This window comes from Scleropages formosus, chromosome 2 (assembly GCF_900964775.1).
Source record: "Scleropages formosus chromosome 2, fSclFor1.1, whole genome shotgun sequence".
Taxonomy (NCBI): domain Eukaryota; kingdom Metazoa; phylum Chordata; class Actinopteri; order Osteoglossiformes; family Osteoglossidae; genus Scleropages; species Scleropages formosus.
Window position 1 is genome coordinate 9,399,960 of NC_041807.1, and position 12,615 is coordinate 9,412,574.

Here is a 12,615-nt window from a genome sequence, read left to right on the forward strand (position 1 = left end):
AAGTGGTATTATTACTATTATGATGATCATTATTAATTTGTATTTAGCTAAAACCTTTGTGCAAGGTAACTTAAATAACTTTACAGTAATTTCCCAATTTACACTGTAAGGTGTTCTTACTGTCTGGAGAGTGCACTACACTACCTGCTGTCCCAAAGCTCCAACAATTACCTTTGGGCTGTGGGACCGGCCCTTGAGCATCTCAAAGAAGACATTTCAGAAGCCAGTCTAACAGCATCATGAGGGATGATGAAAGACTGCAAGTGGAAGACTGGACAGGTGTGGTGCTGTCTCTAGAAGATGAGCTCTCTATGAGATGCGGATATTGGCATTTCCCTTCCATTCCTGCAGCTGCAGAGCTCGACTCGTGACACCCTAGTTTGACAGATCTGCACCAATCGCTTGCAGGCAGCTGGGTTTGAGCAAATCCTTCATGTAATGTAGCAAATGGAAGTGTTTGGCTAACAGCAGAGAGACATGTAAAGTGAAGCAATACTGCTCGCCAATAAACAGCTGCTGCAGCCTGAGCGGCGCTATGCAGCATACTTCCATTTAGCCATACACAGCACAGCTAAAGTGACAAAAACAGTGTCTCCATACAGATTACTTTGTGATGCGGGGTTCATCCGATGGCCTTTTTTTAAATGCGGATATCAGTTTCGTTCTTTAATCAGTCAACTCTGGCTATTTAACTGCAACGTGGGGAGCAACCGCTTACAGCGAATGCAAGACGGAAGACTACCCCATCCATCTCAATAAAGACACTGATTTGTGCAGCCTGTCACAAAATGCATATGCAAGTTAACAGATACAAACCGATGCTTTTTCCCCCTTCCCTTTTCCCCTCTTCAAATTAGCAAACCATTAACTTTTTAGTGCTACAGTATTTCTCCAGGCAAATAAATCCTGATTAAAGCGCTAGGAAATAAGAGGCTGGCAGTGGAAGAGACAATTTACAAATCTGTCACATGCTTTCATGAATATTGCAGTGAAGAGTGTGCTTGACATATCAGGTGCAAAAGAAAATAATGAAGTTAATTCCAATTTAAACAGTAGTTTTACAAGGCGGGCCATGCCTCACGTAGGATTTAACAGCTAATTCCACTTTTCTCACAATTAATGAGCAGGTTCTCAGGCTGCATGCTGCAGTCAATGAAACGAATATGGGATTCGCTAATCTAATTATGCACTTGCAGTTAACAGCTGTATTATGTGGTAGTTCAAGACTAAGGAATCGAGTGTGCATGTTTACTCTTAACCCTTGGGGTCGACAGACTGATCTTTGTTCAACTGCTCTCAATGGAAATATTAAAATAGAGACATTTCTATGCTCTTTTATTCAGCAGCATTAAAAATAGCATCATTAGACCTATCTTTCATAGCAGAACAGAATCCATACAGCGGCATTAAAAGATAAAGCCTGCATTTGGCTGGGACTCTGTATACATACAACCCTTCAACCCCAGTGCAAAAAAAATATGTGGAGGAAAAAAAAAACAGCGAGCCGCAAAGCAATACCAATCCAAGATGTTCTAAACTTCAGCAGCCCACAAGTCTGCGATGCCAGAGGAGGTGAGAAAATTCAGAAAGTGATTATTTTAACACCAATTTATGACCTAATGTATCGACGGGTATCAAGTGTTTGTATCTGCGGCACCGGAGACGTGTGGGTTGTGGGATGCCTTCAGACTGAATACAAATCAACTCCGGCGACCGAAAATTACGACTGTTTCAACTTCTCCTGAAAATGGCCAACGAGGATAAATCTCTCAATGCACTAAATGAGCGCATTGTTGGGCACGGTTGTCTGAAGAGTTGCTCCCCCAGCACAAAACGGGCACGTAAAAGCGAGGAAGCGTCACACAAACGTGTGCCGGTGAAGAGGGAGAGCCAACGGACAATGGTGGGCACATTAGTCAAGAAGCCCAGTGCAGCTGTGCAAACAGCCCCCCGTCCGGCTGTCATCGAGTGCAAGGAGGGAGCCCAGCGGAGGTCCACCAAGCCTGCCTGTTTCATGAGCTGTTTTCTTAAAGGAGGCTGAGCCCACTGTTTCAATCAGCAAATAAATTGTTTCCTGTAATTATATTAAAGAGAAAATTATCCCGAAACTGAGATTGTTAATTGAAAATCAAAATTCTCCGCAAAGTTCTGAAGTAGCCTGCCAATCACGATCGGGGGGATAAGGAGCAAGGGGAGCGCTGCGGTGAGGGAGAGCCATAGATGCTGCCACATTTCTTATTCATGGCTCCGAAGGGCCCGGGCTTCAAGTGCAGCAAACGTACCTTCAATGGAGTGCGAGCGAAACAAAGCACTTCTTTTGTATTACACCCTGAAATCAAGTGGTATTATTTTACCTCTAAAATATTCAGTCTCCCAGGCACTTTTACTCAGGTCTCCAGCCATCAGTCAAACTGCTGAGGCATGAGGAAAGGCGTGGTGAGCGGAGCGAGCGAGGCACCAAAGGCCCACTCTGTTCTCCTGTAACACGTGTCTACGGCAATCTCGGAACGCAGAGCGACAGATATGCGCCGCAGATCCGTAACAGCATTTGTCAGGCGGAGTTAATAATTTATCAGAAGTGCAGGCAGTGGGGTGGGGAGGGGGCGCTACGGTAGTCGGTTGCGGGGTGGCGGCGGGGTTGGCTCTGAGCAAAGCTAACAAGTGAAGAACTCGACTGGAGCAGCGGCGGTGACGGTAGCCATCCCCCATCCCCCACGGCCACGTGTCGCCCGGCAATGAGCCCTCGGCCGGGAAGCAGGTCGGGCAGGGAACATTGATTCATCAGTCGATCCATCACATTTTATTCAATAACTCGCATTTCTGCACAGGTGTTGCTGCAAGGGGATTTCCCAAAAGGAGTTTAAAGAAAATACCCAGACTAGACCAATAAAACAATAAACACACCATTACAATCCCTGAGCCACTAGGATATGTTTTCAAGCAAAAGAAGACATTTACATCTATTCATGTGAGAGTTCTGTTGAAAATGGCTTGCTTTTTTAAATTTTTTTAACAAAAAGATGCTTACAATGATTTACCCATTTATACAGCCAGGTAATTTTTACTGTATCAGTTCACGGTAAGTACCTTGATGAAACGTATTACAGTGGGAGTGGGGGTTCAAACGAGGTCTTTCAGTTACAGGGTGATGGCTCAAAACACACATCACCAGGGTAAAATCTGACACCCCATCAATATCTCTGACTATAAAATCACATCAGCCAAAATGGGTTCACTGTAAAAGTTTGCATTTAGTCTAACAACAATCCCACTGATGAAAATTTCTGAGAATTTTTTTTTTTTTTTAAAAAATTGTACAAACCAAACAGCTTTTTTTCTCCAAAGCAAAGTAAAGATGTGGAGCAGCCTCTTCCCCACAGTAAACAAGGAGTGGGTCTTGGGCAAACATGTCCGATATGCCTTTTTTGTGCATGTGCAGGAACATGGGACGATTTCCCCCAAGTCCTCGGCAGGCCGCCTGCGCTGACGCCTGATTACACAATGACAATGGGCAGCTAACAAACCACGCTAATCAATAAGTTCATAACGCACGGCCTGCCGTCCCAGTCGGAGAGCCAGGGCCCTCGAGAGAGCAACAGAAAGGAGGGGGAAAAAAGGCACTATATTTAGCTGACAATATGGCTGCTGTTGTATTTATAGGCTTTAGTAGCTGTGTTCTTTGAGCAGGGGATCGAATGGCCTGGAATGCTTTGACTCATGAATTGTTGCCACTGATAATGTTTCATCATGCAACAACCTCTGTTTAATTGGTCAACGTTACGAGGCCCAGTACCGGCTGCCATTAAGGTCCCATGATCGGGGGTGAGGCGAGCGGGGAAGGGCATGTGTCCGCAGCTATCCCGTTTCTTCCCTTATCGTAACAAGGCCCGACTTTCGGCCTGCCGTCCCGTTGACCTTTTATAGACAATGGCGACGAGCAGCTCCTGACCAGGCCCTCTGCACTTGGCCCAGATGGCAGGTCGCCTCGGAGAGGAAAAATATTAGCTTACCAGCGACTCCACCATTGCCTTCATCGGGGGTAAGAACAGAGGGAGAGAGGGTGAAATAATGCGATGAAAAATAGACACGAGCACCATTGTCTGCGCACGCAATGACGGGAACGCTGAATATGGCTTAGGAGGGTTTATGACACAGCTCTGAGTTTTCAGGAGTTAGAAGAACAGCGCACACACACACACAGCTATACAAGGAGAATTACCAACTGTGAAACACGATTTTGGCCCCCACACCACCATGCCCCAGTTATAATCGCCCACGGTTCCATATCATTACAACAGAGAGGTAATACACCCCCATTACAGTGGAGGCCAGGAAGAATATGTCCACACCTCTCGCCGCTGAGCCCCGTTACAGACGAATAAGCGCCTAACAAAGCACGCGAACAGAAACACCCTAGGCATCAATTCAGCTCAAAGTCAGAGTTATTTTGGGGCAGAAACATGAAAAAGCAGACAGAGGTCTAAGAGTGCTGCCAGACAATGGTTGCTGCCATTAGATACACAGAGGGGTGTAGGTCACTTTGAAGCAGAACTTCTTCGGAGCGTGCAAACAGCCGAGCAGCGACAAGAATGAGAAGTCTGTTGGGCTCCAGAGGCTGTTAACTCCAAAGAGTGCCACAATAAACACTTCTTTTCATATTTTCACATGATTAAGCGGTTCACTCGTAGCCCAAGCCACGGCAAATGATTCCAGTCTTTGAGCCATTTTGCAAGCCATTACATTTTAAAGTTAAAACAGTTTTGCGAGAAGCTACTTTCAAGACTGAACGACTGTTACAAATAAGTACAGATGTCCCAGCTGGTGAAAAAACACAAAAACTATAAACGGCAAATAAACGCACTTGTATAATGGTACTTTATACAATGCAGAATTATCCAAAACCAAATTAATCTCTGAAAATTATCTACATGTTGTAATCGTTTAGATGCGTAATGATACCTTTTTATACAAGTCTGAAAAAACGTGAAAAATGCAGCAACGCAAGAGACAAAGAAGCAAACCTCATAACTGTTATTAACATCTTACAAAAGTGTAAAAGAGCAAATGAAGGAAATATATTTTTAAAAGAAGGCAAAAGGAAGACAGACACAGGAAAATGTCTTTATGCTCGAAGCTTCCTCACTTCATATTGCTCACACTAACAGTCCCATTTTGCCCTTCTCACCATTGTCCTCCTCCCATGTTCCCAGATCATACAGCAGGGTTTCTGGTTATTTCCTCAGCCACCACAAAACTGGACCACGGGTGCAAAGAGCAGTCTGCAAACATCCACGAAGAACCCAGTTCCATATTATCACCACATACCCTAACCAGGGGGGTCCCAGAACTCGAGAACGGTATTGTGCCACCCCCCTTTCTTCCTTATGCGATCTAGCATGGAATGGACATCTGCCAAAATACACAGGACACTTTCCTTTACTGTGAGCTCATTTCTGAATGGGAAATAAAACAAAATTGCGAAAAACACAGCACTGGATACATTATTCATTATACCAGTATCGTGGTTTATTTATAACCATTATTATCCAATTTCCATTCATTGTTTCTTACGTGTTTACAATCATCCGTTGAGAGTTCAATTTGTGTTACACGCTACAAGACAAAGCCTCGGAGTTCGACTTTTTGATTTCAAATAAAAAATTGATTGAATTATGTGGAAAACATTAATAAATCAAATGAAATACCAACTTACCAATTAACTCATAACCGTTCTCTTATCTCCGAGATAAAGCCAAAGTTTGATTTAGTAGTCAGAAGCCCAGATGGAACAATCCAATTATCAGTAATGATATTGAAGCTGAGTGAGTGGCTTGAAAAATACATAAACTCTAACAAGGTTACCCCAAAGTAGTTTGGATTAATTAGTTTAAATTGTTTGTCCATAAATGTTGACCTTCCAGTAATGTCAAGACTCAATTACAACATCACTCCCACTCTGGTGTAGTGTCCCACCTGACAGAGTTTCCCATTTAAAAAACGGCAGTTAGAGCAGTTAAAACCTACATTTTAAAGACAGCTATACTGAGCACTCTGAGTCGACATCCTCAGCGGCGCACTTCAGATATCGAGCCGAGCACTCTTAATTACTCGCCGCAGTAAATTATTTGAAATAATGCCCTCCTGAAGAGTCCTGTTAAACCAGGCCTGTGTCTCAGCTAGGGTTTTAAAAACACTCACAGCGCCAGGTTCGCTCTGCAACCTAATCAGACTCGCTGCTCTTTTTGTTGCGGGCAGGGATGGGGTTGGAGCGGAGAGGTGGGCAGGCTGGATAGCTTCATCTACAGGGCACGGGTCAATGGGCATTCATGCCCATTTCATAGAGAGGCTTATTTCAAAGCCGGACGGTGTACCACCTTGCTCGACTTGTTGGGGAGGATGAGGGCACTTGCTTGCGATGGCAGGCTGGTCAGTCCTCAGTCACACACCCATGCGGGAGCCTCGCAAGTCAACGTGGGCTTGGGATTCGGATGGAACGGCATAATTTCCCCCCTGCTGGCGACTCACACTGACCACAACAAGACGGACAACAGACGACACAATGTTTGATCTTTCTATTTTACTTCTTTTTCTCTCCCGCTCCATAAAACGTTCGGAGGCCGGGGTCCTCTGGGGAACGAAGTTGCCCGTGGGCCTTTCTGCCTCCGTGGCTGCAGCTTAGCAAACTTTACGGCCAGTCGAGCCACCGAGCAGTTGAGCCCATTTGCCGGGCAACAGTGGAGCTTTGTGGTGTGCCGCCCAGTTGACAGTAAGTTATGAGCCCTTTGTGAGCACAGGGGAAGGAAAACAGAGATCGGAATTTGGCAGGAAAATATAATACAGAATTCTCCTGTCTGTGGAACCTGAATTTTTTGCGGAAACAATCAAGCATTGTTGGGGGAAAGAAAAGCAAGCCTGACAGATGAAATATAGCGGGGGCCCCCTTTTAGGAAAACAGTAAACAAAGCGCCATTCAGGCCAGGTCCCTCCTGCCATTTATAAAGATAGTTTCTTCTATGCGGCTGGGGAGTCTACAGCGAAGAGCTCGGACTCAACAAATCAAGTGTAAAATCTCCCACAGTCCGCGCTGAGCCGAGCGGCAGAGAGCCACGAGAATGCCAAAGAGAGTGAGCGCAAGAGCGAGAGAGGAAAGCGGGAGCTCACAAGTTTCTCTGTTTCCGAGCGAGATACAATGAGTTGACGGGAGCTGGGGGGGGGGGGGGGACGAAGAAGGGGAAAAAGGATGAAGAAAAGGGGGCCCTGAAAAACTCTAAAGGGCTCGCCAAAAAGCGGGAACAATGGTTAATTATGAAGGAAAAATTTCGCCGGGGATGGAGAAGGAGAGGGACACTGGAGATGGCAGAATATGAAAGGAAGCGGCTATTCTGCGCGGCTGCTGGAGAACTGTGCTCTCCGTCTTCGCCGGCAGACCTCGTGAGGTCATCATTGGCAGCCGGCGCCCAGAAAATCTCGGGCTGGTACAACTGTCGTTGGGACATCTGGAATGTCGCGCACAGTGGCCTGCTTTCTCCACGGCCATCCTAATTCCTTTCTCTTCCAAAAATAGGAGACTTTCTCCAAGCGCTGGTTGCCCAAATTGGAAAATTTGCTGCAAATAACAAGAGAAAAGCAGTTTTTGTTCCCTTTCATTTTCATCGCACAAATGAATTGCTGTGGAGGAGAAAATGGAGGAAATTACCTTCAACACTGCTTTGATTAAACGGCTCTATTATTGGCTTTAGATGGACAACAGCCTGTTAGTTTCAACCTGCCCCCACCCATCATTGCTGTGCTTTTTTTTTGGTTCATATCGCAAGACTTTGTCGGATAAAAACATAGAGTCACAGTATGGGTTCAGTGTATCTTCGTGGACTCTCTATGGTGTATTCAAATGGAAGTCTGATGACTGGCAATGGGAAGGACAGCAGACGGAGATACATGACGGATGTTCGGAAGTTGGCCGTTTCACATGGCATACGAATTGGAAAATCAAAACAGAGGTAGCTCATTTGCTCCACCCAGACGAACCCATGTAAAAAGGGCCAACCAGACCACACCTTGAAGATTTATGATTAAGCCTTATTATGTTGGGAAACTGACACTGATTGCCGATTTAAACCGCTGAAACCAGTTCAGCTGCTCCTGTTGAATGAGAAGCATGGTCAACGGTGTGTAGCAATGTGACAGGTTGTGTGGGGGCAGGAGAAAAGGAAGCGAATCACTAAATGAGTGCCAGGCACCCGGGTCCATTCGGAGCTGGTTAAGGGCACAGCTGAGACTGACAGGTGATGTGCAGAAGAGCAGGAAAGGGCAAGGCAGAAGGACTCCTAAAAACAAGAACAGTTCTTTTTGCCATCGATCTGAGTAATTGCCCCAAAATTTGGTTCACTGAGGACGTGTGCAGGCCACGGGTTTAGCAATGCTAAGCGGGTTTCTGTTCACGGACCTGCACCGGAAACCACTAAAACTGAATGTGAAACGCGCGCTAATAAAATCGAATGGCTGACAGACGTGGCTGAACATGAAAAACGTGTAGCTATCCACTTTTGAGGCCGGAGACATGACTGAATTAGCCAGTGGTAGCGAAAATGTTGGACTCTGGTCTGGTAGTAATCGTTAAAATGGATAAATTCCTTTTCAAAAATGAAAGATTGAATAAGTAATAATAATAATGACAAATAACTGAAAATACTGTATAACATGGGGAATAACATTCAAGTTTCGGGGAAGAGTGACTCATAAAAGTTGTCGCAGGTTTCAGCAGAGGTGAAACATGTTTTGAGTTACGCCAACAATATGTCGAAAAACTGCAGCCTCGAGAAAAGAGGCAGGGAATTTGCCCTTTTTTGTCTAATATATTCATATTCAGAAAGACAGTCTGTCAGAGACAGAGGCCTGTATCCAGGAACACCATTGTTGACTAACACCTACTGTGATGCTTTTTTTTCCTGGCGAAGGCACGATGGCTTTCATCATACTCGACTCTCACAATGAAATAATCAACCGAATCACTTTCTTCAAAACCACAAGCGCACAACGCTGTTTTCCAACAGCAGCCGCAAGCCTCCACTGCCCGTTCCCAGGAATCTCGCAAGAAGTCGCCTCCGGCCAAAGAGGAATTGAAAATAATCTGGTAATCTCAGACTGCTCCTCCATATTCCCCCTGTCATGCCCGCACAAAGGGCGCCTTTGAGGCAGCAATGCGCGTTAAGGTTTACTTAAATGGACGCCGAAACTCACAATCGCAAAATCAATCAAAAGCATATTAAACTAATAAATTCCTGCTGCGACAGAAGACTCTTAAAGGGTTCCATCAAAAAGCGACTCTCCAGTTACCATCTGCGCTGCTGGAGAACAGCTGCGAACCTGACATTTCTGCACCAGAAATGCAGCACTCTCAGCAAAGGCCTAGGTGAGGTCTTTGTCTCGAACATGAGCAGAATTTCGCTATCTAAATCTCGCGAATTACAAATTGCCGCGAAACGCATAGAGTAAAACACGGAAAGAACTGAAGAATGACTGGTTTTCGAAAAATAATCGCTGGGAATAATGCCTGATGGAAGATGCGACAAAAGAAATAGAAGAAGAAAAGGTAACACTGCACACATTCACAGGCACAAGAAAGCAGAAGAGGAGTTATCTCCCAGCAGCCGATCTTTGGTTATACTGTCTCCGTCTGACTCAAATAGACTTAAATAACCAAGGCAAACAGACAAAGGCAAATAGCTAGTGAAGGCCAAACAAATATTTGATAAGTGGAAAGAGACTGTTGCTGTTCTGTATGTGTGGCTCACCAATGGTTCCATGCAACACGCCTCACCTCCCCTCCTGCCTCCTTCTCTTACTCTCTGAGTTCGAGGCAACAGATGTGTCTTTCGCAGCCTGCAGAAAGTAAGTGTGTGTGTGTGTGTGTGTGTGTGTGTGTGTGTGTGTGTGTGTGTGTGAGTGCATGCGCAACCAATCTGCAAACAATAGCAGGCCACTGACAAAGGTCATCTTTTGCAATCCGGCGGCCCGCAATGGGAGGCGCTCAGACAGGGTAGGCAGGTCCACAAGGCGTGCAGAGTCCCAGCTCAGAACCTGAGCCCGATCCCTCTCTGCCAACAGGGCAACCACTACGATGCCATTCAAACGTGTAAATAAGCCACTTACACAAGTTTAACCATCCTCTGTGACCTTACCTTAACTTAACAGTTGGTGTAAACAAGTCCAATCCTATTACCTTAATAATATATATGGAGCAGCATGCAGAATCCAAAGGCCTGGCCTCTAAAGCCTTTTCTAAGTCTTAAATACCGCAATCAGCCCTCACCGGCACACAGCTAGAACTTCTCCTGGACTCTACATGACTGCTGCCAACACAGAATAAAAGCCAAAAAAATTATTTTCTGGGAGGCAAAACTGGACAAGAATACAGAGATAAGATACTGTACCAGTCAAAAGTTTAAGTACACCTGGTGAAGAACAGGCTTATCAGGACCATCCATGCCTTTAATTGTATAACTCTACATTAATGAAAATGAAAAATTCATACATGTCGATAAAATGGTCACCCAAAGAAAATTTGTACAATGTAAACTGTTTTGAAAAAAAAAAAAGTTTCCATTGTTTGTCCATTCCACTGTACTCGAGTGTTAGCGGCCTACAATAAAGTTTATTTAAAATTTAATATATAACCAATGCAATTTTTTTGGGTAACACAATGCTATCAGGAAACACTGAGCTATTGCACAACATCTTAAGATCTAAAAGAGTAGATCTTAAATTATACACATTTTAAATATCTATTTAAAAAGTGTAGGCAGAGAAAAAGATTATGGCACTCTAAATAATACAAATAAAATTATCCTTGTCACATCAGTTTTACACATTCTTGACAACATAAAGCCCACAGACAAAGTGACATTAAATAAATCATTATGGCTCATTAATTATATCTGAGGTTGGAACCCCTGAAAACTTATCATATTTATATTTGCTCCACATTTGAGTTTTTATTCATCACCTTTCTGCAGAGACTTGCTTCTATGAAATTAAATAAAACTGTAAGAAAAAACAGAACACAGCTTGGAGAGAGCAAAGTGAGCAGCGCATAATCAGACAATTATTAACAGAGAGTAATAAGGGCTTCAGGGAATACTACATTGTGTGACACATAAAAATGTACATACATAAAAAAAAAAAAAACTTTTCATATGGATGAGAAAATGTATGACTAACTGACAGCCATGTTAACACAACAAGCAAGAAGTGAGGACTAAAACCATGAAAGGATCTCTTGGAGCCTGTTTACAGATTTCTGGGGGAGTAAACATCACTACCCACCCCTTAAAGACAGTGCAAAAGGCCTGGGGGACTTACTGAGAATCCACAAATATTGTAGGTGCCACATAATTATCACTCTGGAGACTGTGAGATTCTTAAGTTCAAATTAAATTATTATTTTGCTTAATATTCTCTCATTTCAGCCACTGCAAAGCAAAGACTTACCCCCCACGCTCACCCCTACAGTAACAAACACATGAAAATAACAAAATCCTTTTCTTCTCCTGTTCAGCCCCTGTATTATTTAATACAATGCATTCTAAAAGGAAACAAATAACAACTGTTATTCAATTATTCAACGATATGAAAACATAATGTCTGCAGATGGCCTCGCGCATTTATTCCAGTGTCAACAGCAAAGGGGGGCTCTTTTTAGTGTAAATATTTAACACGCTGCCTTTTAACATGAATACAATGCAAAAGGCGTGCGAGGAAAATGCAGGCCAGAAAAGGTGTTTCACTCCTTAACAGCGATTTGTGGAGATTGTGTGTACACTAAAATAGAGAAAGTACAGAAGAATATTTTAAGGAAATAAAACGTGCAGCTTTTAAAAAAATAATAAATTATGTAGTAATAAATACATCCACAACTGTGAGTGATGTCCCGTGTATACTGTATTTTGAATATGAAATATTTTTATATCCATGTGTGGCCATTCCTAAAGTTCCTATGTCTAGCCACGGCACCATTCTTCATTGCCGTGGCAGCACAGGATGGGTCTATCATCACACATGCTATAAATAACACTAAAGGGCCTTTTAATTAAACAACTAAGCCGACAAAGAACATCAAAATGACGCTGCTTTCATATTCACCTGAAAACCGGCAGACGTTCAGAGAGGGTCATAAGCAACGTGGCTTCACGCACCCTTCCTGGGCTCGTCGCAGTAGTTCGGTCTCAAAAACTTTCCAGATCCTCCAGCTCGTTCCCATGTTTCTCTTTTTCTTGATGCAGAGCTAATGAATGTAAGCAAGCGTGACTTTCTTCACTTTACTTACTTGCTTCAATGAAGTTCTTTGCTGTCCGAATCACTCCGTTATTGGCATTGTGCTTGTTTGTTATGGTGGACGCAGGGTCCAATATTTCTAAAAGACCCCATTCTGATAAAGTAAAAATCTATAGGTTGACTCATCATTCCATCCCTCCATCATCAATAATCACTTGTCCACTGCAGGGTCATGGTGATCCAGATTCTATCCCAGAAACACAGGGCGTGAGACAGGATATACCCTGCATGGAACGTCAGTAATCTTTAGGCCAGCTAAATTGATTTGTACAGTTTGCGCTGAAC

General features: G+C 43.9%; 1 protein-coding gene across 7 annotated transcripts in view; it reads right to left on the bottom strand.

Annotated features, from left to right (window-relative positions):
* The window catches only part of LOC108940348 (transcription factor SOX-6-like), a 163,451-nt gene that overhangs the window by 105,801 nt on the left and 45,035 nt on the right, over positions 1-12,615 (bottom strand). Inside the window, exon 1 of one of the 7 annotated variants that reach the window (XM_018762479.2) lies at positions 9,792-9,883. The exons of the other annotated variants lie outside the window; for them this stretch is intronic. The gene's annotated coding sequence lies outside the window, so the exon portion shown is untranslated. Of the gene's footprint in view, positions 1-9,791; positions 9,884-12,615 lie in introns of those variants that run through there. 7 annotated transcript variants of the gene reach the window in all.